This window comes from Eublepharis macularius, chromosome 4, assembly GCF_028583425.1.
Source record: "Eublepharis macularius isolate TG4126 chromosome 4, MPM_Emac_v1.0, whole genome shotgun sequence".
Taxonomy (NCBI): Eukaryota; Metazoa; Chordata; class Lepidosauria; order Squamata; family Eublepharidae; genus Eublepharis; species Eublepharis macularius.
The window spans coordinates 110,030,943-110,058,401 of NC_072793.1; the positions used below are offsets into that span (position 1 = coordinate 110,030,943).

The window sequence follows — 27,459 nt, forward strand, 5'->3', positions numbered from 1 at the left end:
ATTGCCCTTTCTGCCTCTTCTATCCGGGCAGCTTCACTAAAAAAAGATGAGGCAATTTTCACCCTGGCCCAACTGCAGCCTCCCAACCTGAATAAACATTCTCAGAATGGGAAAGGACTGCTGGGGAGAGGAGAATGTGGGGAACATCCAGCATCCATGGATCACCAGATCCAACCCAATATGCTGTGTTTTACCGAATCACATTTTGAATTTCTGTAATTGTCATATTAACTGAAGATAGGAACTGATTCCATCGACATGCCTAAGAAACCAGTGTTAATTAAAGATATATGTAGTTCTTCTAGCATTTACATGGGATGGGTTGGATAAGTAGAATAACTTAGTTACCAAACTAAGACAGTTTTTTTTTACACAGAAGCGATAAATCAGTATGCAATGTAAATGTAAAACCAACTAGAACATACATCCAATTTCTCATCTGCATTGCATCCCACATAAATTCTGCCATATATGAGTAGTGTCAATGTGAGAAAAAACTGAACCTACTTTTTAGTCTCATGTCTGAAATTAGCTTTGAGGATAAAAAATGATAAAAGGGAAGGGGGAGTGAGTGGCCAATCATTGCAGGAGCTCCCCTCTGGCCAATGGAAGTCTCTAGAAAAAGAGTGCCTTTTTTAAACTGCCCTGCAAGGAGTTAAGGCAGGCTTGCCTCAGAGCAGCCTCCATTTTGTGTGCTCTGGCTGCCTGGAGAAATCTGAGACCCTGCCTGCTCTTGGCTGTGGACTCCCTCTCTGCAGTCGGACCTGAGCTGATTTGGACTTGATGTGGACTGCAACTGGATCTTGCTGCCCAGTGAATTCATGCAGCTGTTGCCTGCTGATGCACCTGGAGGACTTCTGCTGCTGCCTGGTTTGAGATTTGTAATTGGTTTTTTTCTCTCTTTGTGGACAGGTGCTTCACCTGCTGTCTGGGAAAGACAGCAGGGGAAGGGAATTTTTTTTCCAGTTTGTATTTTAAAAGTGGGGTTCTGTGTGTGTGGGAGGGGTGCAGTTTGGTTTGGCTTTTATGGGAGGTGCTTTGGTTTGGCTTTTACTTATAATAGTGTTCATTTTGCTGTTCATTTTGGGGGGAGTATTCTTCTGTTTTATTGTATTGTGCTCTGTTTGCTGTTTTATAGTTCCTTCCTGCTTATTAGATTGACTTGTTTTTCTGGGAGGGGTGGTTCTGTGTTTTCCCCTGTTGTGGGTTTTTGTTGTTGTACATTTTTGCTGGTTCTTTGGGGGCTGCTCTTTTTAAATAGAAGTTTGGTTGGTGTTTCTGTTGGCATAGAGATTTGGCTTGGTGTGTTGGTTGGTTGTTGTTCTTCCGGGGGGTGGGGGGTTGTAGGGGTACCACATTTACCTAGTGGGGTTTGGGAGTACTTTGGAAATTCAGAGGGGGTTGTGTGAACTTTTATAAGGTATTTTTAAGATAGGCTAGTTGTAAGTCTTGTAAAAAAAACTTAATTCGCTGTTTAGGGACCAACAGAATTTTTTCTCCCTTTAATAGGCGTGTGTAGGAATTAATAAGGGTTCAGGTTTGTTTGTGTTACATTCAAATTCTATAAATAGGCTGCCCATTAGTGACATTTAACTAGGCTTTCCCCGCCCACCTCTGGCTCCCTTGGAGCCAGACCAGGCACATTAGAAGTAGTTTTTTCCCCCATAGGCTTACTTGTAGATTGGGGTTCAGGGGTAACTTGATTCCTGAAGAGGAATTCAGCTGCTTGCTAGTGTAGTGCCACATACCTAAACAGGGCTTTTAAAAAAGAAATTTGTGTGTCCATCACCAGGTTTAGACCCACAAAGCAAGCTTTAAGAGTAGGTAGGTAGGTAGGGTTTTTTTTAAAAAAAATCTCATTTATGGCTAGGTGGTGTTTTGGGTGGGTTGGTAATTTAACTGTTTAATAAGGTTGGTTACTAGTTAGTGTAGGTTCCAGGGGGCAGCAAAATGAGTGACAAGAGACCAGAGAGGGGCCCTGGGGGAAAGGCAAGGGATAAGACTAGAGGGGTGGAGGGGAGAGGGAGGGCTGTAGCTCTCTCCCCGCCTGCACAGAGGAGGCCCAGCACAGCTGCCATTCACTAGCCTGGCTTCTGGTGACAGCAAGAGGGTTCAAATGGCCCTCTTTCCCAAGGCAGCTGCAGGGGCACTACCAAGAAATGTTGTTCTCTTGCCATTGGAATAGGAAGAACCAGCGAGAAATGTTAGGCAAGTAGAACAACACACCACGGCTGCTTCCACGTGCTCCAATTTTTTCGGGTTTCCCTGTCCCAAAGCGGCGTCTTCCCAATACATTTCAAGAACCCACCTTTCACATATATCATCCACATAAGTGTTTTGTGGGTGTTTGTCATGAAAAAAAGTCCCAAAACAGAAAACGCATTCTTGCGCCTCATCACAAACAACATTGGCGCATTCTCACCTAACTTTCCTTTCCTTTCTTTTTTTTTTTGAGTACATGGGGGATTGCACTATACCATAGTCCTGTCTTTCAGCTTCTGTAGAAACTGTGCATGTGTAGTACTCTATTCTGTACTGTTGATTTCCCATTCAAAGTTTTAAATGTGAAACTGTTTAATAAATATGTGGACAGTAGATTAGCACAATTGCACAACTTCATATTTAAAATAAAATTAGAAATGGGACTCCATTCTGAGTGACCCACTGTTGCAAGCACTGCAGTATGATTCCCTTTGTATATGTAGATTTCATAATAGTGCAACAACCATTTAAAAAAAGTTAAAAGGGGGGGATTATTCCATTGTGCACGCAAGCCAGACACATGTGTGATGTTTAAAGGAGAGCTAATGGTGAGAGGAAATGTTGGAGATTTGTGGGAGGGCTCTTCTGAAGCACAGAAAAGCATCCGTATGCATTGATATGGTAGGATAATCACACAGAAAACCTGCATCAAAAATAAATATGGACCAAAAAAGGTCTCACAAAAAACGTTTAAAAACAGGGATCATCATGACCCGCTTGCACATGGGAAATGATGTGTGTAATGAGAGACATAACTCACCACAGTTCCGTTAGTAGGCCATCCCACTAAGGACGTGTGGAAGAGGCCCATGTGTCGCACAGGGAAATCCACAGAAACACCCAAATCAAGCTACAGAATGCTGTTGTGTAATACAATGTATACAATGTGTTGTTCTAATGTTGACTTTCCTCATTGCAGGGGTGGAAAAGAGCTGATGATGAAGGCTATTGCAGAGAGTGGATTATTTGGGTTTCCCGAATACCTCACTGTCACTTTCAGCCTGAGGCCATGTGAGTGGGATTAATCTTATGCAGCTTGCTTGCTGTTGTCTTGTGCTTGTGGCTGGGCACTGCTTGGTTCTGTTCGGTGGTGTTCCCCCACTGGCTCAACTCGGTGCCTGGCTTCTATGAATGGCACTTGTTTTGTTGGGCTAAATTGCAAGTGTCCTTTGCTTCAGTTTGGTTTGGGTGGAATGCATGTGATTCTCTGGTGCGAAGTTGTTCCCCTTGCTTCACTTTGGTTCGGGGCGGGGGGGGGGAGGATTCCATTCTCTTGCTTCGAACTAGGGAATCAATTCAGTATTTGGGGAATACTGGATTCCCCACCACCCCGGTTTGGTATTACCAAACCAAATTTACCAAAAAAATTTCCTGTGCACACCCATACTGGTTTCTTCTGTCTATGCTACAAATTGTAAAACCGCCATAGGACTAGGTTTCTAACCCACTTTACGAACAAGGCTTGGATTCTTCCCTAAGGTCTTTTAACCTGTTTCACTAGAATTTATATCATAGCTAGTTTTAGTTACTATAGCTTATCTTTATTGAACAAAGCAATAATTGAAATACCTATCAGCTTCCTTATGGGAAATTATGGGAATCAACATTATTTAACTTTTAATATTTATTTCCAATATTCATATACTACATCTCCACAGCAATGGGCATGAGGTAGTTCACAATACAGTGAGACAACAACTAATAAAGAAATGACACTATCCCATAAACAACAAGCATATTAAATAAGAACAATTAAAATAGCTAAAACAGCAGCAGCAATTTCAATCCAACAACATTCTAAAAAATCAGGGAAGATAGAAAAAAAAATAACCAAAGGGGATGAAAACTGCATTGAAAGCTTGTTTGTATAATGGATGTAGTGTTGGAACCTGGCCCAATCAGCTCTTCATTTAAGCATGAAGGTTACTGGTTAACTTAGGACAAACCTTTCTATCCAAAGTGGTCTGGTCATCCTTCCTCCTTTATGAGTGGCTCACATATGTCCACCAGGCTTCTTCCAAGCCTCCCTTGTAAGGAAAAGATCATTGTCCAAAACAGGAAATATCACATTCTTTGAACAGTGTCTTCTAGCCTTGGATATTAAAACTATGAGACAGATTATAATTAAGGGAATAAAAATACATTCCCAGAGCATTTAGAGATTCCACAACCTTTATCTGGTACTCCATAATAACTAGCAACCTTTAAGAAAGGATTAAAGCTATATTCTCTGGATTTATTGTATACCCAATTCCATACTGGATGATACAGATATGCAGAGGCATATATGACAGGCCATGTTGACGTGTTAGAAGAATACATCTGTTAAATCTCTCTGAACAGAGTACAAGTCTGTGTATTTCATTTATAGCATTCAGACAGAAATTAGTTCTCTCCTTCAGAAATGGATTACCATTCTCCTAAAATAAAAAATTGTCATAATAGCTCAAACAGAGAAAGGAAATATAGCAGAAGATGTAAATTTCAAATGGCAGGAAACTTTCCACTTTTAATTCAATATTTTCAGCCACACTGTTGAAAGTGTGATTCATTGCCTCTTTTCTCTTTTTAAATGGCTTTACTAGATACCATATATCATTCTGTAATCATTTATCAGCTTCCATTTTGTAAAGGGCATAGATGCACAAAAATACAGGCTTCATCTAAACAAATTCCCTTTACAATTATTAAAACAAAATTGCTACATTTAATGGGAGGCAAGTATTTTTTAAATCTAAAAAGGAAAAGGTTATGATATTTTGGGGCTGCTCTTTAGTTAGTGTTGCTTTCTTAGTAATCAGTAAACTAATATGCAGTGAAAGATTTCAATTCACTTTAGCATACATTTAAGTGGAAATTTCCCAATGAAAAATAAAACAAATAGAAAGACACACAGATGGGGCCAAACCAGATGAAATGTGAAATATCCATGATATCATACTGAAATTTCTTGCTACTTTTTATTTTCCTTGAAAACTACATAGGGATGGCAATTTGGACTGGGGCCAAGATGCTGCAGCAAGATAGGTTGATCCTTTCCCCTGAACTATTACTCAGTATGGTGTTTAGGATAATTTGAATAATGTTGTTGTTGTTATTATTATTATTCAAATTATCCTAAACAATCAACAATAAGCAGAAGTCACATGTTATTATTGATTGGCCTTGCTAAGCTGATACAAGTTTCCACTGGAGACCTAAGTATCAACCAGATATCGGTGTAATATGTACGCTGTTCCAAGAAATGCTGTCTTTTGCAGTTCTGTAGGTGTTATGTCAGAAAGCGTTCGTTTTTCTATATGAATTGCAAAGTTTTTCAAGATGGTTCCAAGTGCCCTGATGACAATGGGGACTATTGTTGCATTCTTCTTCCATAGTCGGGTGGTTTCTATTGCCAGATCTCTATATTTAATAATTTTTTCTTGTTCTTTTTCTTCGACTCTGGCATCCCCAGGAATTGCAATGTCGATTATCCAGACTTTTTGATTTTCCACAACTGTTATGTCTGGTGCATTATGTTCAAGGTGCCGACCAGTTTGAATTCTGAAATCCCATAAGATCTTGACTTGTTCATTTTCTAGCACCTTTTCTACCTGATGTTTCCATGAATTCTTTGATACTGTCAAGTTATACTTTTTACACAATGACCAATGAATCAGCTTTGCGACCTTGTCACGTCTAGCTTTGTAGTCCGTCTGTGCAATTTTGCTGCATTCAGAGATAAGGTAGGATACAGTTTCATCTTTTTCCTGGCAAAGTCGACATTTTGGGATTTTCACTGGTTTTCTGAATTTTGGCTTTCATAACATTCTTTTGAAATGCTTGTTCTTGTGCTGAGAAGATCAGACTTTCAGTTTCTTTCTTGATTGCACCCATCTTCAACCATGCCCAAGTTAGGCTGTTGTCACTTTTTCCTTCAATATTTTTTAGATGTTGCCCATGTAAGGGTTTGTTCTTCCAGCCATTTAATCTATTCTCAAACTGTTTCTTCTTGTATTCAGCCTTTGTTTCGGTTGTTTTTAATATGTTCTCTGTTTTCATAGCCTGAAGTAATTTTTCTGTACTTCTACTGATGAAATCATTCAGGCCGCTCTTTTCCTCTTCCACTACCTGATGTACTTGTAACAGTCCTCTTCCACCAATTTTTTTAGGTAAATATAGCCTGTCAACATCACTTTTTGGGTGTAAAGAGTGATACATGTTCATTAGTTTTCACATTTTTCAATCCAATTTTTCTAAATCACTTTGCGTCCAATCTATTATTCCAGCTGGATATCTGATCACTGGAATTGCCCATGTACACACCACTTAAGATGGAATATTTCTTCATCTATCAAGTACATTTCACAAGAAAGTTCCGGAATGAGGATGCAGGAAACTTTGTAAGGAAATCCTGCAGTAAGGCAACATGGTAGAACGAATGTGGCAGAGAAATGGTACAACAGGAATATTGTTATTATTATTCTTTATTATTATTATTAACTGGATGAAGAATTAAATCAAAATTGTGCACATATCACCTAATGGAGAAGGTTAAAGGAGTTGCTGACAGTTTGAATGTCACTATATTTGCATATGGCTGCACTGTAAGCATTTTCACAAGTTCATGACATCCTGTCACTAAAACTGCTTTTTTCTCCAATAAAATGTCATAAGGAATTATATAATCTCAATATGTAATGATAGAGAGTGGGAACTTACTAACTGGAATCCCTGCAACATGGAGATGGAACTTTTTTTTATTTGCATCAGTGTACTTTGGAGACACTAGACAGCCAGATGTTTGTACTTATTAGCCCAACAGACAGACTACTTCCTCTGTTTATAGTATCATAATAAGGCATGACTCAGATGTTATATATAGGGCTGGAGGACCTAGAGGCATTTTAAGTACGAAGCTACATTTAAAGTTTCTAGGCTGTGTCTTTGTTTTTTGACCTCGATGAATAATAAAGATTTGCATTTATATAGGAAAGTTTAAAAAAACATAAATATGGCTTTCTTTTTATAGGTAGTGAACAAAGTGATTGTTTTGTTAGTCACATGAGACAAAGCAGATTCTGGAAGAGTATTACAACATACCCACAGTAATGCTTTTTGATATAGCGGCTCACCCATTTTCTCCATATTATTTATTTATTTATTGTTATTTAAAGTCTGTCTCACTGAGACCCAAGGTGGATTACACAGTGTAGGTTAATACAATCAATGAGTGGTACATCCAACAAACAGTACAATAGGGTATGGGATTGCAGAAAGTTGAAAACAAAAACAGAACCGAATACAGATATGAAACATTGCACAAACAAAACAAATAATTTGACATGAACATGAATGACGCAGAAACTCGGTAGGAGCATACCTACACCTACAGATAGTACCCAATAGTATAGTCTACAGGCCCTGTCCCTTTACCAAGACATCTGTCTGATCCATTTCTTACAGGACAGACCTATTTCCACAGTTAAAACCCCTTCTAAATAATTCTGTTTTGCAGAGTTTGCAGAAAGCCAAGAAAGTGGAAGCTTTCCTAACTTCTTCAGGCTGGCCACTCCATAAGGTAGGCGCCACCACAGAGAATGCACATTTGCTTGCCCATTTACAGCATGGTATTTGCAGAAAGCCCTGTTCAAATGAGCAAAACGGCCATGGTGGGGCATAGGGACAGAGGTGACCAAGGCCACAAAGGGCATACAAGATAGCTCAAACTTTTTGAATTGAGTCCAATAACTGATGGATAGCCAGTGAAGTGGAATAATAATCATGTTCTGCCTAGCTTCTGATAATAATCAAGCTGCGGTTTTATGCACTAGAGTGTGGCCTGGCAACTGATGGGAGTCCAAGGTGGCAAAAACCGAGGGCAGGGGCATTGGTGATGGTATGATGTCACAATCTGGAAAAATCTCTAGGAATCATCAGATACTCAATATTTTTACTGGCTTTTCCCCAGAAGTGACGTCACACTGTAAGCCCACCGGTGATTTTTTTTGTTTATTTTTTCCCACTGCCTGTCAGAGATTATTCAATGCTTTCTTGTTAACATTTTGCATTTAAAAGTTGTTTCAAAATAGAAAAACTCCATTTCATCCCAAGTTTCTACCTATAAGGCTTTTCCAGGATTGCCCAGAAGTTAAAAAGGAAAGATGACCATAGATGGATTTCTTCTACACAAGCTATAATTCCTTTCCCAAGAATTAATTTACATGTAATCACCATGTATATAATTCACATGTAGGGTCTGCTGTATAAATTTGGCAGTTCTCATCACGCCACTTTTCTTGTTGGATAGTTAAAGTGACTTACTTGTGGCAAACTGCTGTACTTGAACTGCCCACAACATTGCTCTTGCCAAGTAGAAACATTTAAAGCAGCCACCGCATGGAAACTGTTCCATGTAAATTTATAGTCACACAATCTATAGCTCATCTAAGCTAAATATGTAGATTTAAGCTAATTCAGTCCCATATTTACAGCACTGGAATTCAAGGACACAAAAGTAAAATAAAAAACCCCAACTACTAAATTGAATCAGGTTTTATTATGCTACCAGTTTTATATTGTGATGTAATCTGCTCTGAGTCTGTTCTGCAGGGACAGCGGAATATAAATATAATAAATAAATAAATAAAATACTCCAGTCTAATGACTGTGGTGATCATGGAAGCAATGAATGCTCACATCCTGCTGTAGCACTGCATTCTGTTTCAGCTATCCAATTTTAAAGCCAAGTAATGTGACAACTATCTCATCCCCTCCAGGAAGGACAAAATTAACTTTTACTTATATCAACAGAATTTGCTATCTTTTGTTCGTAGGGCACTGCAGGTGACCAGCAACCTAACTAGGACATGGAAGAACTTGTCCCATTTTTATTTATTTTGATTTTATACTTGTTATGAACTTCAGAAAATTTATTTTAAAACCTTACTTGGAACAACAAAAGATAATATTTAACCTACCTATTCTGTGAGATCAACAGATGTAAGAATAGCAGACCTGGATCATTGTGATAAAATTAAACATTCTTACTGGTAACATTTGAGAGCGTCTATGGTGCTGAAAATGGAACTGAGATCAAATTATCTCAATCAAGACATATTAAAATAATACACCAGTAAACATGCTAAGGACATTCCCTGTCCTCCAAACACCTCAGGCATAGAATGGCTTCACCTACAATAGATTTGCTGCATACTAAGGATAGTTTCTATCTTATTGGATAATTTTTTAGGAATGTTTGAGTCAGACTTACTACAAGAGGCTGCACTTATATTTTTTATAGACATAAGCATTTATATATGAATATAAATATATACAGATTTTGAGTTTGATGGTATCTCTGTTCCTCACGAATGTGTTCTATTTAAAAGTTGCATTGAGAGAGAGAGGGAGAGAGAGAGAGGACGGCCAAAAAAGACAAAAAAGTGGGTTCTAGATCAAATCAAGCCTGCATTCTCCCTAGAAGCTAAAACGACTAAACTGAGGCTATCATACTTTGATCACACCATGAGAAGACAAGACTCACTGGAAAAGACAATAATTTCAGGTAAAATTGAAGGTAGCAGGAAAAGAGGAAAACCCAGCACAAGATGGATTGACTCAATAAAGAAAGCCATGTCTTTCATTTTGCAAGACTTTTTAAAATACGTATAGAATAATTTGGGGAGTTAAACAAGCAGTATGTTTAAACTTATATTGATCTAATAAACAAGAACACTGTAAATTCAACATCCCTAAGCCTAGATACATCATAATTCTCCTTCCCTCTCCTTCCCTCCTCTTAGCAAGTTTTAGTTATTCAAACTTCTATATCAATTAATTTCTGCCTAAATAATCAAAGAAGTCCTTCAATTTCCCCCAAAATTCAGCTATTGGTAAATAAGCAGTCAGTTTGGTCATTGATGCTTATTCATAAATCTCATCTCTCCACTCTAGCACATCAGGACAGGTATCTGTTTTCCATTTTGCTGAAATAATACTCTTGCTGCCGTCACTATGTAATGGAAAAGATCTCCCTGTTCTTTTCTAACATTAATTGGTAGGATATTTAAGAGCATACTTTTTGGATTTAATTCAAATCTGAGTTTAAGAATCTTTCGCATCTCTTCATGTATCTTTATCATTTTGCAAGACTTGAGCAACACTGTTAATGCTGGGATATTCTGGAGGTCATTCATTCATAGGGTCACCATAAGTCAGAAGCAATAAAACAAATTAATACTGGATCACAACAGCGTATCACAATTTATCAATTTATTTTAGGTATATCACATAGGCAGTATATATATTCCAAGTTAATGTGTATACATATAACTGGGTATTTTTAAATATAATACTTATTGGTATACATATAGTTACACACAGTTGTGTGTGTGTGTGTATGTGTACACAGAATCACAGAGTTGGACAGGGCCATACAGACCTTTTAGTCCAACCCCCTGCCCAATGTGGGATGAGCCTAAAGCATCCCTGACAAATATTCATCCAGCCTCTTCTTGAAAACTGCCAGTGAAGGGGAGCTCACCACCTCCCTAGGCAGCTGATTCCACCTTTGAACTACTCTGATCGTGAAAAAGTTTTTCCTAATATCCTGCACAGTCACAAAGAGAAATGGAGATGAGAACAGAAGACAATAAACCAAGTCTTCACAATAAAACCCAGTCTTCACAATAAAATCTAACCATACCTAAAATTGTGGATGGGCTTGTTAAAATGACAATCTTAATAAAAACTACATTTCTGAAGAAGCTACCACAAATAGGGGCTGAGGTTTCCGCTGCATTTTCAGAGAAAGAACTCTGGAGATGAGTGCTAGCAAGCTTTAGTGCAACTGAACTATTTTTCAATTATCTCCTGAAATGAATAAGGGAATACAGTACAAATGTTCATCCTTTCATCCTGTCAAATGTACCAGCCCTGGAGGCTTTGTTACACACAACCAAGGATTTAATAACACTTCCCTTGATCCTTGTTTTCTTCAAAACAGAAACAAAACTCAAAAGCTAAATGTCACCTTTAACTTTTTAATATATGAGATATTTTCTAAAAAAATTAAACCACTAACAAACACAATAATGAAATCTGAAAATTATAGTGGGAAAGCTTAAGAGCCACATGTACATCAGAAAAATCTAAGCCAAAGAACTTTAATATTGCTTTCTAGGTCCTCTTAGCTTTACATACTTATTATTAACAGATAAGAAATAAGACCTGTCCTGCTGGCTCAGACCTGTGGTCCATCTAGGGTTTCCAGCTCCAGGTTGAGAAATTACTGAGGATTTGTGGGTTGGAGCCTGGAGAGGGAGGGGTTTGAAAGAGGGGAGGGACTTCAGCAGAGTATAATGCCTTAGCGTCCATCCTCCAAAGCAGACATTTTCTCAAGGGGAACTAATCTCGATGGCCTGAAGATGGGTTATAATTCTGGGAGATCTCCAGCTACCACGTGAAGGATAAATAAACCAAAAAGGACCACGGTGTTCTGTAGCTAATTAGAAGAAAAAACACTGTGCTAAGACAGAAATTCCAACTATTTATTTACCATTCAACAATATCTACAGATGATACTCTTACAAAGATACACACAATTCTTTAAAGTGATTGCACAACACTCCAAAGGTAAGTGCAAAAAAGTGCCAAAGTCTCTTATACTTTCTTTCTTCCAGATGCTTGAAGAAATCCATTCACTTCCCAGCAACCAAACATGCTACCAGTGTGAGCACGTTTTCGCAAACTTTCTCAAAATCGCATGCTATGCGAAATGTCACATGGAACATTACCTAAGCCTTTAGCTGTCAAGTAATATCTCTCCAGTGATCCTATGCAACTTTGTCTTTGAAAACTACAATTCTCAGGTAAAATTGCATCACTCAACACATGAATGATCACTTGTCTGGTATCTCATTTAGCCTGATCCAAAGTCCAATCATGAGAGCCTCAATTCAGTCATTTTAGCATCTAGGGAGAATTCAGGATTGATTTGATCTAGAAGCCACTTACTTGTCTTTTTGGCTATCCATGGTAGCTGTAAAAATGGTATCATGGTATCTCCTCCAGGACCACTTATCAAATGAATCAACTTCGTTCCTGTCAGCTTTCACTGTCCAATTTTGACATCCATACATATTAATGGGGAATACTATAGTGTTAATTACCTTGATCTTTGTCCTCAGCAACACATCCTTATCCTTAAGGATCTTTTCTAGTTCCTTCATGGCTGACTTTCCAAGTCTCAGTCTCCTTCTGATTTCTTGGCTACAGCCTCCTTTTTGGTTGATGACTGAGACAAGGAATACAAAGTCTTTAACAATTTCAATGTCTTCATTGCTAGCCTTAAAATTGTGTAATTCCTTGGTAATCATTACTTTTGTCTTCTTGATATCCAGCTGTAATCCTGCTTTGGCACTTTTCCCCTTAGCCTTCATCAGTAGTTGTTTGCTTCTATTCTTCACTATTTTCTGCCAGTAATGTGGTGTCATCTACATATCTCAAACTGTTAATGTTCCTTCCACCAATTTTCACTCTACTTTCACCTAAATCTACTTCAGCTTTACTTATTATATGTTCTGCATATAGGTTGAACATCGTTGTCTAACACCTTTGCCAATTGGAAACAATTCTGTTTCCCATATTCTATTCTAGCAGTAGCCTCTCGTCTGGAGTATAGGGTATGCATCAGCACAATCAGATGTTCTGGCAAACCCATTTCTTTTAACACCATCCATAACTTTTCATGATTCACAGTCAAAAAATTTGCTGTAATCTATACAACACAAGCTGATTTTCTTCTGGAATTTTCTAGATCCACTAACCATTGTACATTTGCAATATGATCTCTAGTGCCTCTTCTTTTTCTGAATCCTGCTTGAACATCTGGCATTTCTTATTCTATATTTGGTGACAGTCTTTGTAGTAGAATGTTGAGCATCACTTTGCTTGCATGAGAAATTAATGTGATGATTCAATAATTGCTGCAATTTTGGCATCTCTTTTTTGGAATTGGAATGTAGATTGAGCATTTTCAGACTGTGGACCATTGTTTTCCACATTTGTTGACATATTCTTGTTAAGATTTTGTGGATTCAGTTTCTGTAGCTTGACATAGCTCTATTGATATCCTATCTATTCAAGGTGATTTGTTTCTCCCAATTGCTTTGAGTGCAGCATTCACGTCATATTCTAAAATTGTGGGCTCTTCATCAAAACATTTTTCTTTGAAGGAATTTGTCATCCTTTCATCTCTTCTGTATATTTCTTCAGTGAATTTTTGCATCTTTTTCTTTATTTTGTCATGATTTGATACTGTATTTCTGTGTTGATTTTTCAGTATCCCTAGCCATGGTTTGATTTTTCCTTTGACATTCAGAATCTTGTGGAACAGGTCTCTTCTTAATTTTTTGTTATTCTCTTCTATTTCTCTGACTGGTTATTATAATAGTTCTTTTTGGCTTGGTGTGCAAGTCACTGAAAATGACAATTTTATTTTAAAAAATGCAAAAGCCCTGGTGGCCCAGGGGAAAGGCGATGGCCACTTCCAGTGCTGGGAAAAGTGGCACAGTTTGAAAGGGACATAGCCTCTGTTGCTCCAGGCTCCATCCCCTCAGAGGTCAGTACGCCCCACTGGTGCTGGCCTCTGTCTCCTCTGGATTGGCCCAGGCGGGGAACTCTGGTTTGGACTGTGTGATAGGGGAGGATTAGTGATGGGTGGAGCAGCTGCTCCCCTTTTAGGCTTCCCCATGCAAAGACAGGCAGTGTGTTCATTTTTGATCGTTAAAAAAAATCCGCCTTTATTTCAACATATTGATATAAGCATGCACTAACAATGGGGGGGGGTTGCTGAGATACCACCAATGACACCACCAATCACAATGCTTGAAAATCTTGATTATTTAAGCCACATGATGAAGAAAATAAGCTGACTGCACAACTGTAGAAATGCAGAGGGAAGGCAGACATGTGGAAGAGCTATACCAAATTGATTCCAATACTTGTGGATCGACTGCTAAGAAAATCATAAGTCAAGCATGTGGAAAGGCCCTTAGAGTCTATCAAACTAGGATCTGAAGCCAGGACCTGCTCTTGGCTTATTGACTACAGTAATTTTTAACTATGGTTTCATGTAACATCTAAAATTTGAGGTCCTGGCTAGATTCTGGTTTGTTCTCCGGCAATGCCCGCCTGGCTAAAAAAAGAGAAGACCATAAAACCATAAAAAAATTTCAAGGCAAAACGAGAACTGAGTAATTATCTGAGATGAATCATGGTTTCACAAAATAATCATAAATTAAATGAACCATGGTTTTGCATTATATCTAAACCAAGCCTCTATGTTGTCAAAACCTGGCTACGTTGTCATGTACCCGGGATCATGCCTCCCCTCTGCGCCTTGGGTAGCACCACCACCTCCAGAATATCTGCTGTTTGCCCCTGCCCTTGAGCTAGAATACCCCTTGCCTCCTGTAACTATACAGGAGGAAACAATCGTGCAGCATTTTTACTCAGTAGCATAGTGAACCGTCGGGGCATGTTGTAGCAGGAATCAAGGCAAAGCTCTCAAAGCTAAATAACTTCACTATCTACTAGGCACAATCTCAAATGCAAAATACAGTAATATCCAACCCAAATCAAAAATACTTCAAGCAATAACCCACTCTGGAGGCTTCATTCTGTAGTCTTAAAGATTGGTCGAACTACATAACTTTGTTTCTTTCTTCTTACTTCTCTTCCTGTATCAAAATAGTTTTATTACTTGTTCAGCTGTAAGTTGTTTGTTTGTTAGTTTGTATGTTATACTTGTTTTATTTTAATAAAAAAAAGTTTAATAAAAAAATGCAAAATACAGGAATACAATGAAGCATATAGTCTAAGAAAATAAAAGGGAAAAAAGGGAAAAGGTTGCTAGCTAAAAGAATCATACAAGTTTCATGGCTTCTGGCTCAGGCTGAGCCAGAGAAGTGAGTATGTAGCTTTTTGTATGGGACACAAACACAGTCTCCCATCTCACACCACACACATAACACACAAAAAAGGCAGCACTTCTTCAGGGATTCACCCCTATGGATCACAATTTAAATTAACTAATCCAAGCTTGGGATTCTGAACCTCCAGAGGCAGCCATTCCATGGGTCCAATAAAAGTGTTAACAAATCTAAGAGATGGTTGTGTTTTCACACTGGACAGTAAAGAGCACCCATTCAAAGTTGCAGGCTTGTTTCCCAACCTGGATATAGACTGACAGACTTTACTTGGTCCCTCCATCACCATATCTCCCAAATGCTATCTCCCCCAGATACTTTTGCCCTGTCTCATTTTATGGCAATCTGGAATGTCAGATTTTGAGATGTAGAGACTCGTATGGTACAGGGATACAGGGAAGGAGCCATAGCTTCATGTTTTACATGAGGAAGGCTCGTATTTGATCCATGACTCTCTGATCACGGAGCAGGAAAGACCCTGGAGAACTGCCAGCCATGGGGCGGGGGGGGGGGGGGGACCAAGACTGGACTGGTCAAAATGGGCCAATGGCCACAGTCAGTGTAAGGCAGAATCATTCATATGTTCACTAAGCACCTTTCAAGAATGAAAGGTACTCAAGCTGTTCAAATAGTCAGAAAATTTTCATCTTTCAAAAGCTAAAAGCAATATTTAGTAGCGCACTTGCATATTTGGAAACCCCTGCTTTTTCCAGGATTGTCCGAATACTGATTTGCTAGTTTTTGCTAAAGAAAATTGTAGGATGGTCCTGGTACATCTCCATTTATTCTCTATTTTATTTTAATCTTTTGTGGGAGAAGCCAAGCTATATTTTAGTGTATACATTCCCCTAGATGGTTTTAATTTGGGGGGTCCAGTTTTAGAAATAATAATGAAATAGCAATAGTTAAATAAACTAGTCTTCCTGCTTTCCTTGTCTTTACAGAATCAACACCTTCTTAGCTAAACTCTTATTACTGAAGGGGGCTCCAAACACATTGATGTATTTTGGAAACACTAGAATAAAAGGAAAGAAATCTGTTATGATCACAGGATTTTCAAAGAGATGATCTTTTGCTACTTTTTCCATACAGCAGGCAATCTGCTAACAAGCATCCTTCAAGAAACTTATCTTTGCAAAGCTAATGAAACTGCAGGGTAATGTGCCATTTTTCAAAAAACTGAGCAAGAGACTATGTATCCACAAGTCTCCATTTTAAAACAGGATTTAAAAGGATTTGTTAAAGCCAATTTGCTCTTCTTCCTGAACCAGAATGGGGATAGACCACACTAATTTCTATGCTCATCTGGTCTCATTGCTTTCATAACTTACCACAAAATAAGGATCTATGCTTCAAAGAGGCAGGATCTTAACAAGCCCTGGCTATTGTTTGTTATTCAGAGATGGGCAAATCTCCCTCCTTCAAGGCCTTTCAAGTATCAGTCTCTGCCCTTAATGAAATAAAGGAAACAAACAGTGGAGTGTTCTCTACTGCCTCCAGATGGTGCCCCACAGCCATCCCCATTCCCTCTCTTGGGTGCCTTCTTTTGTGTTTTACACACACTGTGCTGTTTCATCATTCACTCTGTTTGATTTAAGCCTCCATTCGCTGGGTCAGGCTGGCAAGGGAAGGAGGATGAAAAAAGGTGACACTTTGACAGCTTCTTTTTCACAGTAATGAACCAAACAGCACTTTCTTTGCCCTGTCAGCCTTAACTATAGTCTTGTTCTTCCCGTACAAAACAGCATCAAGGGGCAGGCCGCCTACGTGTGTGTGTGTGTGTGTGTGTGTGTGTGTGTGTGTGTGTGTGTGTGAGAGAGAGAGAGAGAGAGAGAGAGAGAGAGAGAGAGAGACCGCGCCCCTGTGCATGCAGCGTCTTCTACAGAACGTTCTCTACCTTCACATGGGGCCTATTCTAATGTGTCTGAGTTATTTTTAGCTTATCTTCTTCCTGCTTGATAACTGTTGCTGAATAAGAACCAACTTGCTGCAGAGAGTCACTAATACACATCTGCAGACTTTACTCCTGTGGATTTGGACTAGCATAAAAAACAAGGCTTTAGCAAACTGTATATTGCAGGTTAATAACAAACGGTTTTTTAAAAATTGCTGGTGAACTTGTTTTCTGTAATTCAAAGAAGTTTCACAAAAATGCATTAAATACACAGAAAACTGTTAAAAGGAACTAATCTAGTAAAATATGGTACTGCATTAAAAGAACCAAATATGATAATAGAAAGATCATATAAATATCTTTACAGTTACACACCAGTGATAAGGAAACAGAAAGCAATCACAGAATCTGAAACCTGGGAATTTTAAAATTAAATGTTGTTGTTGTTGTTTTGGCAAGAGCAAACACATTATCTTTCAGAAAATTACAACAGTCTGATTCTAGGTGGTATGGTGGAATGAAAAAGAGAACCTCTCCAATTCTTTGGCAAAACTGGCATTTAGAAAAAGTGTTTTTTGGTTCTGAGGCAACTATATTTCAGGTTTTGGAAATCCTGGCTTGGTTCCAAAGATACACAAGCAGAAACATAAATAATGCAGTTTCGCGTGTGCAAGATTTTGTGCAGCACCTAGCACTTCCTTATATTTTATAGTGCCTGGATATTGGTTGCACTATGCTTGTGCAAGCAGAAAAGTGCTTCAGGACAATGTTTAACTTAGCACAAGGGACTAGCATTTTTTTCATGCTTCCACTTGTGCAAGCATCTTAGCATGTGCAGAAATCTTCCAATGGATCCAACAGGCCCTTATTCATAGTGTTTGGGAAACATATGGACCTGGTCCAAAATCACAGAATCATAGAGTTGGAAGGGGCCATACAGACCATCTAGTCCAACCCACTGCCCAGTGCAGGATCAGCCTAAAGCATCTCTGACAAATATTCATCCAGTCTCTTCTTGAAAACTGTCAGTGAAGGGAAGCTCACCACCTCCCTAGGCAGCTGATTCCACTTTTGAACTACTCTGACCGTGAAAAAGTTCTTCCTAATATCCAGCCGGTACCTTTGTGCATGTAATTTAAGCCCATTGTTTCGGGTCCTACCCTCTGCTGCCAACTGGAACAGCTCCCTGCCCTCCTCCAAATGACAGCCTTTCAAATACTTAAAGAGAGCAATCATGTCCCTTCTCAATCTCCTCTTCTCCAAACTAAACATTCCCAAGGCCCTCAGCCTTTCCTGGTAGGGCTCAGTCTCCAGACCCCTGATCATCCTCGTTGCTTTCCTCTGCACCCTCTCGATTTTGTCCACATCCTTTTTGAAGTGAGGCCTCCAGAACTGCACACAATACTCCAGGTGTGGCCTGACCAAGGCAGTATAGAGAGGGGCTATGACCTCCTGCGATTTTGACACTATGCCCCCTTTGATACAACCCAGGATTGAATTGGCATTTTTTGCCACTGCATCACACTGACTGCTCATATTTAGTTTACTGTCCACTCTTACCCCAAGATCTCTTTCACATATACTACTGCCCAGAAGTGTATCCCCCATCCAGTATTTGTGTTTCCCATTTTTGTGGCCCAGATGTAATACCGTGCACTCGTCTTTGTTGAATTGCATCCTATTCACAGCTGCCCACTTCTCCAGAGTATTCAGGTCTTGTTGAATTTTAATTCTATCTTCTTGGGTGTTTGCTACTCCTCCCAATTTGGTATCGTCAGCAAATTTAATGAGCAGCCCTTCCACTCCTTCATCCAGATCACTGATAAAAATATTCATAACATTCATAATATTCATAAACAATTACATTTGGTAAAGATCCCGTATAATTTTATTTCCAACAAAACTTCCCAAACCACCCCCTACTCCCCATCACCATGAGACCAGATCTCCAAGTGTCCAGCCTTATTTTTTTCATAATTATTCAGGGATTTTGGTCAATGGTGACACTTTCAAGAGTCTCTTACACATATCAACTATATTGGGATTGCCTGGGAAACCCAGTGCATCCTTATCCCCATCCACAATCAATGCTCCTTTGTACACAACCAATGTTCCTATGTACAGGGAACAGGAAGGAAGGAAACAAAGCTCCATGGGGCCTCCCATTTTCAGTAATACAGAGTGAGGAATGCATCCAACACAGCTAATTTTTATATGGCACACTTCAGCCACTTCATAGCAAACTAACATGCCCAGTGATTCTTTGGTAATGACTGTCATTTAGGCTGTAGCCAGGCTGGGGTAAGTCAATAAACTACCCTGCCTATTGCACTTTTTAACCCTCCCCACCCAAACTTCTAATTTATGACATCACAGTTTCCATGTAAAGAATATGAGCTTGTTTTTACCACAGGAATGCTGGGATCTCTGCCTCAGAGTGGACTAAGGTCACTATCCCACCTCTATTTCTTGGTTGGAATATACCTGAGAAGAACACATCACTAATTACTTGTTACAGTCAAGAAGTCTATTTAGAATCCCAGTTTGGTGTGTCAGATTACTTACTCGTATAGTCTTCAAATCTCTTAGCCCACAGAAGTTTGTAATACAACCAAATTGTTTGTAATACAGTTTGGACAGCTGCCCTTCCTCTCTTTTATACTCTCTGGCAATGAGAGGGATGATCCTGCTCAGCTGTTGGCAATCTTGTGTCACTTCACTTCCAGCCTGGCCATGTTTCCTTTCATTTGGGCCACTGGAGCTGCAGAGCTGATGACCAGGCCCCACGGGGACATTCTGTCACATTTTTGTAAAACAAACGTCTCCTTTAGCTATTATGACTGTGAGCTAGGCAAAGCCAGTACAAGGAGGTAAGGCATAATTTAAAGTAGGGTCAGACACCTTCAGTTTGGGGGGCAAACTCTGCCTAACTGATGTCGTCTTCCCCCCCCCCCATGCAAACTGGCCCTATCTAGAAGTACTGCAGCCCTGCCAAATGAAGAAGGCTAGCTACGGCCTGGATGGTTTTGCTGTGCCATGTACCTGTATCTCCCTGATATGCGGCACTGCTAATCCACACGAGGGATGGAAGAACATTCCTGCTGAGTGCCTCTTATGAGGGGGCAGTGTGCTACAGTGCCTCCTGACCCACAGGGAAGGAAAAAATACAGCGCAAGGTCAGGGCACAGCTTGCAACTTCCCTAGCAACAGTTCACTGAAGTCTGTAGCTAAGTTCTTTGTATTCTTATAGCTGTCCTAGGCTAAACAAAGCCGATCAACAAAGTATACAAAACATACAGGAAAGGGGAAATGGCAAATTTAGTACATCAGTATCACTCCCCAATGTATAATCTTTATTTGAACACATTAATCATTGCTTTTCTGATAGACACCCTCCCATTTTGATTCATTGCAACGTGATTTGTTCACTTGCAGTCTGTCCACTCAGGAACATTTTGCCAGTGATTAATAATATCCCACATCCTAGGAGATTGGAACTCCTGCACCATCAATCTTCTTTCAACACACAATGTTCTATTTATATGCAATGTCACTTTTCTTTTAGTACATGCTTCTCTGTTACTTCAGGATTTTTGATATATTTTTAATGTTAAAAAGACCCAAAGTACAAAAAAAATAAAAACAAAGTCCTGTGTTTATTTTTAAAAAGAAAGAAAAACTAGGCTGTGTAAATGTTTTACATGTTCTACCTCCATGCCAGAGCAGAAATTACGGCAGAATTAGGATACAACCGGGCAACAGTTTTTTTCCCCAGCAAAAAAGGAAAGAAATGGGCCTGTTATACAATTAAATCAGCAGTCAGAATTAAGGTTGCCAGGCCCCCACTGGGGGTGGGGATCCCCCACTCCCACTCTCCACCCCCCACTCCTGCTTACCTGGCCGGTTGGGGGAAAGGCAGGGAAATGTGCCTCCCGGGGCGCGCTCCCAGGTGGCATGGTGCACTCCCGTGTGCCGCAGTAGGCCAATTTCAGCCTGAATTGGCCTGCTGCGGTGTTCAGGAGAACTCCAGGACGTTGTGCCACCCCAGCAGCATTCCACAGCGGCCCAGTTCAGCCCCCTGAGGAGCATGGGAGTGCTCCCAGGGGCAGCATGTGGCCTGGAGCAAGGGCTGGGAATGCACCAAGGCTGGGAGTGCGCATGAGAGGGCAGCACCAGGGTAAGTGCTATGTCTCTCACCTCCCACCCAGAGGGTAAGGATACCTGGCAACCCTAGCCAGAATGGACTTTCCTGAAAAATCAATATCACTAATCTGATAGCCCTTGCTCAAATACTTTAAATGAAATTGAGAATTTTTTAAAGAAAAGAGGCAAGGAATGGAGGAATTTTTTGCCCAGATGATCTGCAAGACCTCAAGTAAAACTGGAAGCCAACAGTTTGGATTTATTTGGGAAGAGTCATCTTTGACTTCCCCTGTCATAGGCACTAAGGAACTATTTCTTTATGAACAGTCATTATACAAAAAGCTGATGATGGAATTCCAGTGGTCTTGATAAAAAGTGCCCTGCTCAGTGCAAGGTGTATATATGCATGCATGTGTGTAAACACATACACATGTGAAAGAGATTCCTTCTGTCATTATTCCTTGGCAGAGCTCACTGATGTCAGTGGTCAGGCTGTAAGTCCTCTCAGCCTTTCCACTGAAACATTACTATAAACTGACCACAAGCAATAGAACATGTTCATCCTATGATATAATATGGTGTGGCAGTAAGTTACAGCTTCAGAGCCATGCATATCATGTTTTTATCTCTAAGCAGCAGCAACTAAACTCTGTTCTTCCAAAATTCTGCTTTAAAGTTGGCTGATCTCTCAGCATGCTTTACTAATTACCTCCAGTGTGTTACGTGAACTACTGCCAAGAGTACTGGGACGGGGGTCAAGTCAAGTGTAGATAATAAAAACAGAGCAGATGTGCATCATATGACAATTTCTCAGTGTTATGACTAATGTGACATCATGAACCTCCACTAAATCATTGCACTATGAAAACAGACTCTCTGTCAAAACAAAATACTCAATCTTCATCTCATTCTATGGTGAAACAGAATGTTTGGAGGATTTCCAATGCCATATGCTTCTTAACGCTTTCCACCTCTGTTCTTCACATGGACAATGTTTAGTATCTGTTAACACTAGAAAGGTGGATGCTCCCCCACAGAAAGAGTTCTGAGCTTTTAGGGCTGCTTCACATGCTAGAAAATCCTTGTGACCACCACAAAGACTTTAGGCCATGTGTGCACTGTGGAGTTCCATGCTTCCAAGGTAAATGTGGACCAGATTTGGATCAGGACTACAGCAATTCAATTCAATTCAATTGATTCAATTTCTAGCCCTCCCTCCCTGCGAACGGGCTCAGGACATGTTATATCCAAGTATAAATACAAATAAAAACCACAATAAAATCATACAAGCATAAAATACAACTAAGTCTACAGTTTCCAAGATGGAAGTCCATATCCTTATCATCCCCCCTGCTGATAGTGTACAGGGGGAGGGGGGATGATATGTTATGGAGAGAGCAACCATTCTGGTCAAATTAATTTATGTAGGGGGCCAAGTTGACTATACAGCCCCCCCAACAGGAGACCAGTAGGGAGGCTCACCAGCTGACACAAGAACAGGCTCAACCATATGCCTGGCGGAACATCATTGTCTTACAGGCCTGCCAAAAGGATAGAAGATCTTGGCAGGTCTTCAATTGGACTTTCTCTGGAATTAGGTCAGCTTACATGAGGTATGCCTTGGCCATGGCAGCCTTGGCCCAAGTGTGTTTCTCCAGTGGGAGTCATCTTTGCCTTTTCCCCCATAGGAAACAGTGGAGTGGCTGGCAGGGCTGGAGCACCCATTGAGGCCAGGTAGGCGGTGGTAGGGTTGCCAGGCCCCCTCGATCTCCCAGCGGGAAATTGAGACCTGGCTCTTACCTGGAGGGGGGGTGCGTGCGCGCTCCTGCAAGTGTGATGACGTCACTGCTGGGAAGTGACGTCACCACGCAGCCTGTTTGGGCGTTGTGGGCCTGTTTTGGGCCCACAACGGGCCCAATCCGTGCTCAAACATGCCCATTTTGGCACGGATCGGGTCCGTTTCAGTGCAGATTGGACCCATTTTAGGCCCCTGTGGAGCGTGGGAGCATTCCTGCGCTCCGCAGGGGCCCACAACGGGCACAATCCATGCCAAAATGGGCCCGATCCATGCCCATTTTGGTGCGGATTGGGCCCGTTTTGGCGCGGATTGGGCCCGTTGTGGGCCCCTGCGGAGCGCAGGAATGCTCCCCGCGCTCCACAGGGCCCCCGATCCAGGCCAAAACAGGCCTGATCATGGCGGTTGCTGTGCACGGGGGTGCACAGCCCCACAGGGGGCGTGCATGGAAGGTGTATGCCCCCCGCTGGCCAGGTAGGGAGGGGAGGGGGGTGGCAGGGTGGGGGCGGGGGGATCCCCCGCCCCCACCGGGTGTCTGGAAGCCCTAGGCAGTGGCCTCAGGCGCAGAGTACTGGAGGGAGCACCGGAGGAGGCACGGGGGATGGAAGTGCGCGCCACAGAGCTGCAGCCTCCTATCCCTCCCGCCCTGTGCCGCTGCCACCACCAGCACACACCCCCGGTCGGGTGCAGCAACCGCGGGCAGGCATCTGCAGCGGCGCAGGCAACTGGGCAGGAAAGCTCGGAGGTGACCCGTGCACCGTCACAGCCGCCCGCCGCAGCGATCGGGCCAGTGGCGGCGCGCGCGCTCCCGTGATGACATCACAACGCGACATCATCACACATGCTGGTACGTGTGTGCGTGCGTGCATGCGTGCGTGCAGGGGGGGGGTGCCCGGCCAGCCGGCCACAAGCGCCAAAAACCCTGGCGCCACCCCTGGTGGCTGGGGGCATCTTTTTGGGGGGACTCGTAGAATTGGCCCCCAGGGTCTAATCTTCCTAAAACTTAAACTTTATTTAAAAGATAGTCAAGAACGGCTTTCCTGAAAATGTGGTGGAAATTGGTAGAAAAATGACACACGTACCCCAAGCTCACCGGACAGCCCCAAGATTGAGTTTTCCATAGGAAATAATGGAGAGTAGTTGACGGTACCTTCTTTGAGATTGTTTCCTCAGATTGTTTCCTCAGAAACCTAACTTTTCTCATAACTATCTGGTATTTATTAAGGTCCCATTTTAATTGTATTTTATTTTTATTATTTTAATAACTGTATTTTATGCTCGTAAGATAGATTTTTATTTTTACTGTTTTTAACTTTGCATTGACGGCCTTTGGCCATATACAATTAAACCTTCTTTCTTTCTACCTTCTTTGAAGGTAGAAAGAATTGCCCCCTGGAGTCCAATATTCCTGAAACTTGGAGGGGTCTTTAGAGGATAAACAGCAGTAGGTCCTCGGCAAATATTGTAGCATTTTCTTGAAAAATGACACACACACACACACACACACACACCCTGCAAAAAAGGCAGGAACTGCTGTTCCTTTGTAGGGAAACAGCAAAGCAACAGCCCAGCCTGTATTATCGAATGTTACCAAATTACTTCAGTAAAACTCAGTTTGGTATTCTGAACCTGATTCGAATTTCGTTATTTTGATCCAGAATACCTAGATCTTACCAAATAAGCTAACATTCGATTTTTAATTCCAAATACCGAACCAAACTGCATGCCTCTATATGACACTTTAGGTTCATGATGCTCTGTAACTGCTAGATCCAATTGATGAGCCAAAGCCTATATGTACAGGGATCATATAACAATTCATGAGACGTAACTTCAACTGTGTTACTTGAAAAAAAATACTAATGAGCACACTGTCTACTGAAAAAATGTAACAGGATCTTTTGTTTGGAGTGTAGTGTTAAGAAGCAATTAAACTCAAAACTGACTTTGAATATTTAGTTATAAGGCCAAAATCAACAGAAAAGTGTCTTCAGAAAAGAAAAGGGGAAAAAACAGACAATCTAAAATTATGGGTCATTTAATTTCTGATGCCACACAACCACTTACAATGCTTTTTATTTTAAAGAAACTTACAGGCCTCTTTGTTGTAGTAAAGAATGTGCCACACACTATGGGGCAAAATTCCCTTGGCCCTTTGGCCTACAATGCTTTATATTGGTCCCTCCTTTCCATTCTAATGCTCACGGGCCTTACTATTCCAGCACACAGAAGGTGTGCATCACAATGTAGGTTGCTAAGCGATGGCTACAATATGTACAACAAGCAGCTCCCACACAGGCTTATGGAGGGAATCTCTTAGAATGTGCAAATAAATGTAGAATTGCTTGAATGAGCAGTGAGAACTCTGGGTGACACTACTATTGTGCTCCCATGGAATCACTCCAACTCATCAAGTAAGTCAATAATCTTTTTTTAAAGACTCAGACGGGACGAGGGGGGGATTAATGAGAAACCCAGCTATCTTTCCTCAAAATAGATGCTATGTAACAAATGTTAACTTTCACAAAATGTTCAGAAGGCTTATAAAGGGCTGAATTTGCATTGTTCAGCCATCATATGTAGCAGATAAGCATACCAATAGGCCAGACTTGCAAAGTGGAAATTCAACTAGCCTACAAAAATGTGTAATAGCCCACACATGAAACACTCTTTAATGTCCTTTAGTTTGAAGAATTATAGCATAGTTCCAGAAAATCTGTATTGCACATGTCCCTTATACTGATGTTTTGTCAACTGGCTGAATCACCCTTACATACCATGAAATGGAGACTACCTTCAGTTCTTATTTTATTTCAGGCTTGCTATTTAACATGTAGTTAAGTATTAACTATTCTCAAGCCATTGGAACATAGTTAATGGCTGGGAGCTGTGGGGGGGGGGGGGGAGCAACAAAAAGAGGGGAGATGCATTCATCTTGGAAAAAACTAGAGAAGCCGAAATGTTAAAATATGAGCAACAGAGCTCAGCACCCAAACCATTCAAAAGGTTTTCCCAATAATTCTGAAAATGATTGTTTCAATAGTAATTATTTCAGCTGCTTTTTGCTAAACTTTTTCATATATCCTGTCACCAGCTTCCCATTTCTTTCAGCTTTATTCATTTGTTATGTATAGTCCATCTTCCTTACAGAGACTCAAGCTCTGAATGCTTGAACTTAAATTCTTATTCCTGCAATATCACTGGTAATTATCGGAATGTGTAGAAAATTGGTAATATGCAACCGTATTGATAATAAATTAGTTTTGGCACCTTCTTGCGTATCTCTGTTTCTAGATTTAAGGGGAAAATACTTTTCAACAGAAATATAAGAACCAGAATTAAAATCTGCACTAGCCTGGCAATTATTTGTACTTCTGAATGCAAAGATATTTGTATAGAATTTTATGTCACAAAATAAAGAATTATTACGGACAGTGGGTTGGGGAGAGAAGAGCAACTTTGGCTGCAATCCTAAGAACACTTTTCTGGGAATAAGTCTCATTGAATAAAATGGGAGCTACTTCTGAGTTAGGGTTGCCAGGTCCCCTTACCCTCCCAGTGGGAGGGGTACTCAGCACTCTCCGCTTTTTATTGCTCTTTTGTTGCTCCTCCCACACATGCTTCACAGCAGGCTGATTTGGGCCCGAAACAGGCCCAATTCGGCTCATTTGGAGCCCAAATCGGTTAGCTGTGAAGTGTGCCCAGGAGGCTAGCCAGGTGAGTGGTGGAGGGGGAGAGTGGGGGATCCCCTGCCCCCACCAAGGGACCTTGGATCCCTATTCTGAGTAGACCTGCTTCATATTGCTCTTTTTGTGTTCTAGAGGGACAATAAGCAAATGACACTTCATTTGTTGCATACATGGAGAATAACCCTCTAGGCTCTGCAGCTGTGCAACATTCACACATTTCACTCAAACTTGTTTGCTCAGAATCCCAATGTAATCTCCACTGAATGTACTGTAGGCCACTAGTTCATAACAGGGATAACATGGTTAGTGGACTGGATTCCTAGACCAATAATTTTTTATTTAGTTATTTGCATCATATATAGCTCATATTTCAAAATATTACTGTCATGTAAAGAATGCTCTTGAAGACGTAGACAACCATATCGAAAGACCATTGGATGCTTAAGTGATCATCTGAAAGATAAGCATACTTGACTCCTTTTCCGATTTAGATCCAGTTCTTTACATAACTAGTTTTGAATCCTGATTGAGAAGCTTATCTTCATTGTACTGATATTTGGTAACCAACATTAAGCTTAAACATAAAACTTAACAACATGTAAAGTGATAAAGATTCATATCTGTCGGTGAAATGGCATCACAAAGCTCAAAATGGGATTATCTAAAGAGGCAAAATCTGTAGAATCAAAGTACAAATGTAGTATT

General features: G+C 40.6%; 2 protein-coding genes across 2 annotated transcripts in view; one reads left to right on the forward strand and one right to left on the reverse strand.

The window, feature by feature from the left end:
* Nucleotides 1–27,459, reverse strand: part of EFCC1 (EF-hand and coiled-coil domain containing 1) — a 93,959-nt gene that overhangs the window by 51,373 nt on the left and 15,127 nt on the right. The gene's annotated exons all lie outside the window — the stretch shown is intronic.
* The window catches only part of LOC129327000 (uncharacterized protein CFAP92-like), a 73,739-nt gene continuing 47,115 nt past the window's right edge, over nt 836–27,459 (forward strand). Inside the window, exons 1-3 of the mRNA XM_054975364.1 lie at nt 836–881; nt 3,182–3,273; nt 7,760–7,822. The gene's annotated coding sequence lies outside the window, so the exon portion shown is untranslated. The remainder of the gene's footprint in view (nt 882–3,181; nt 3,274–7,759; nt 7,823–27,459) is intronic.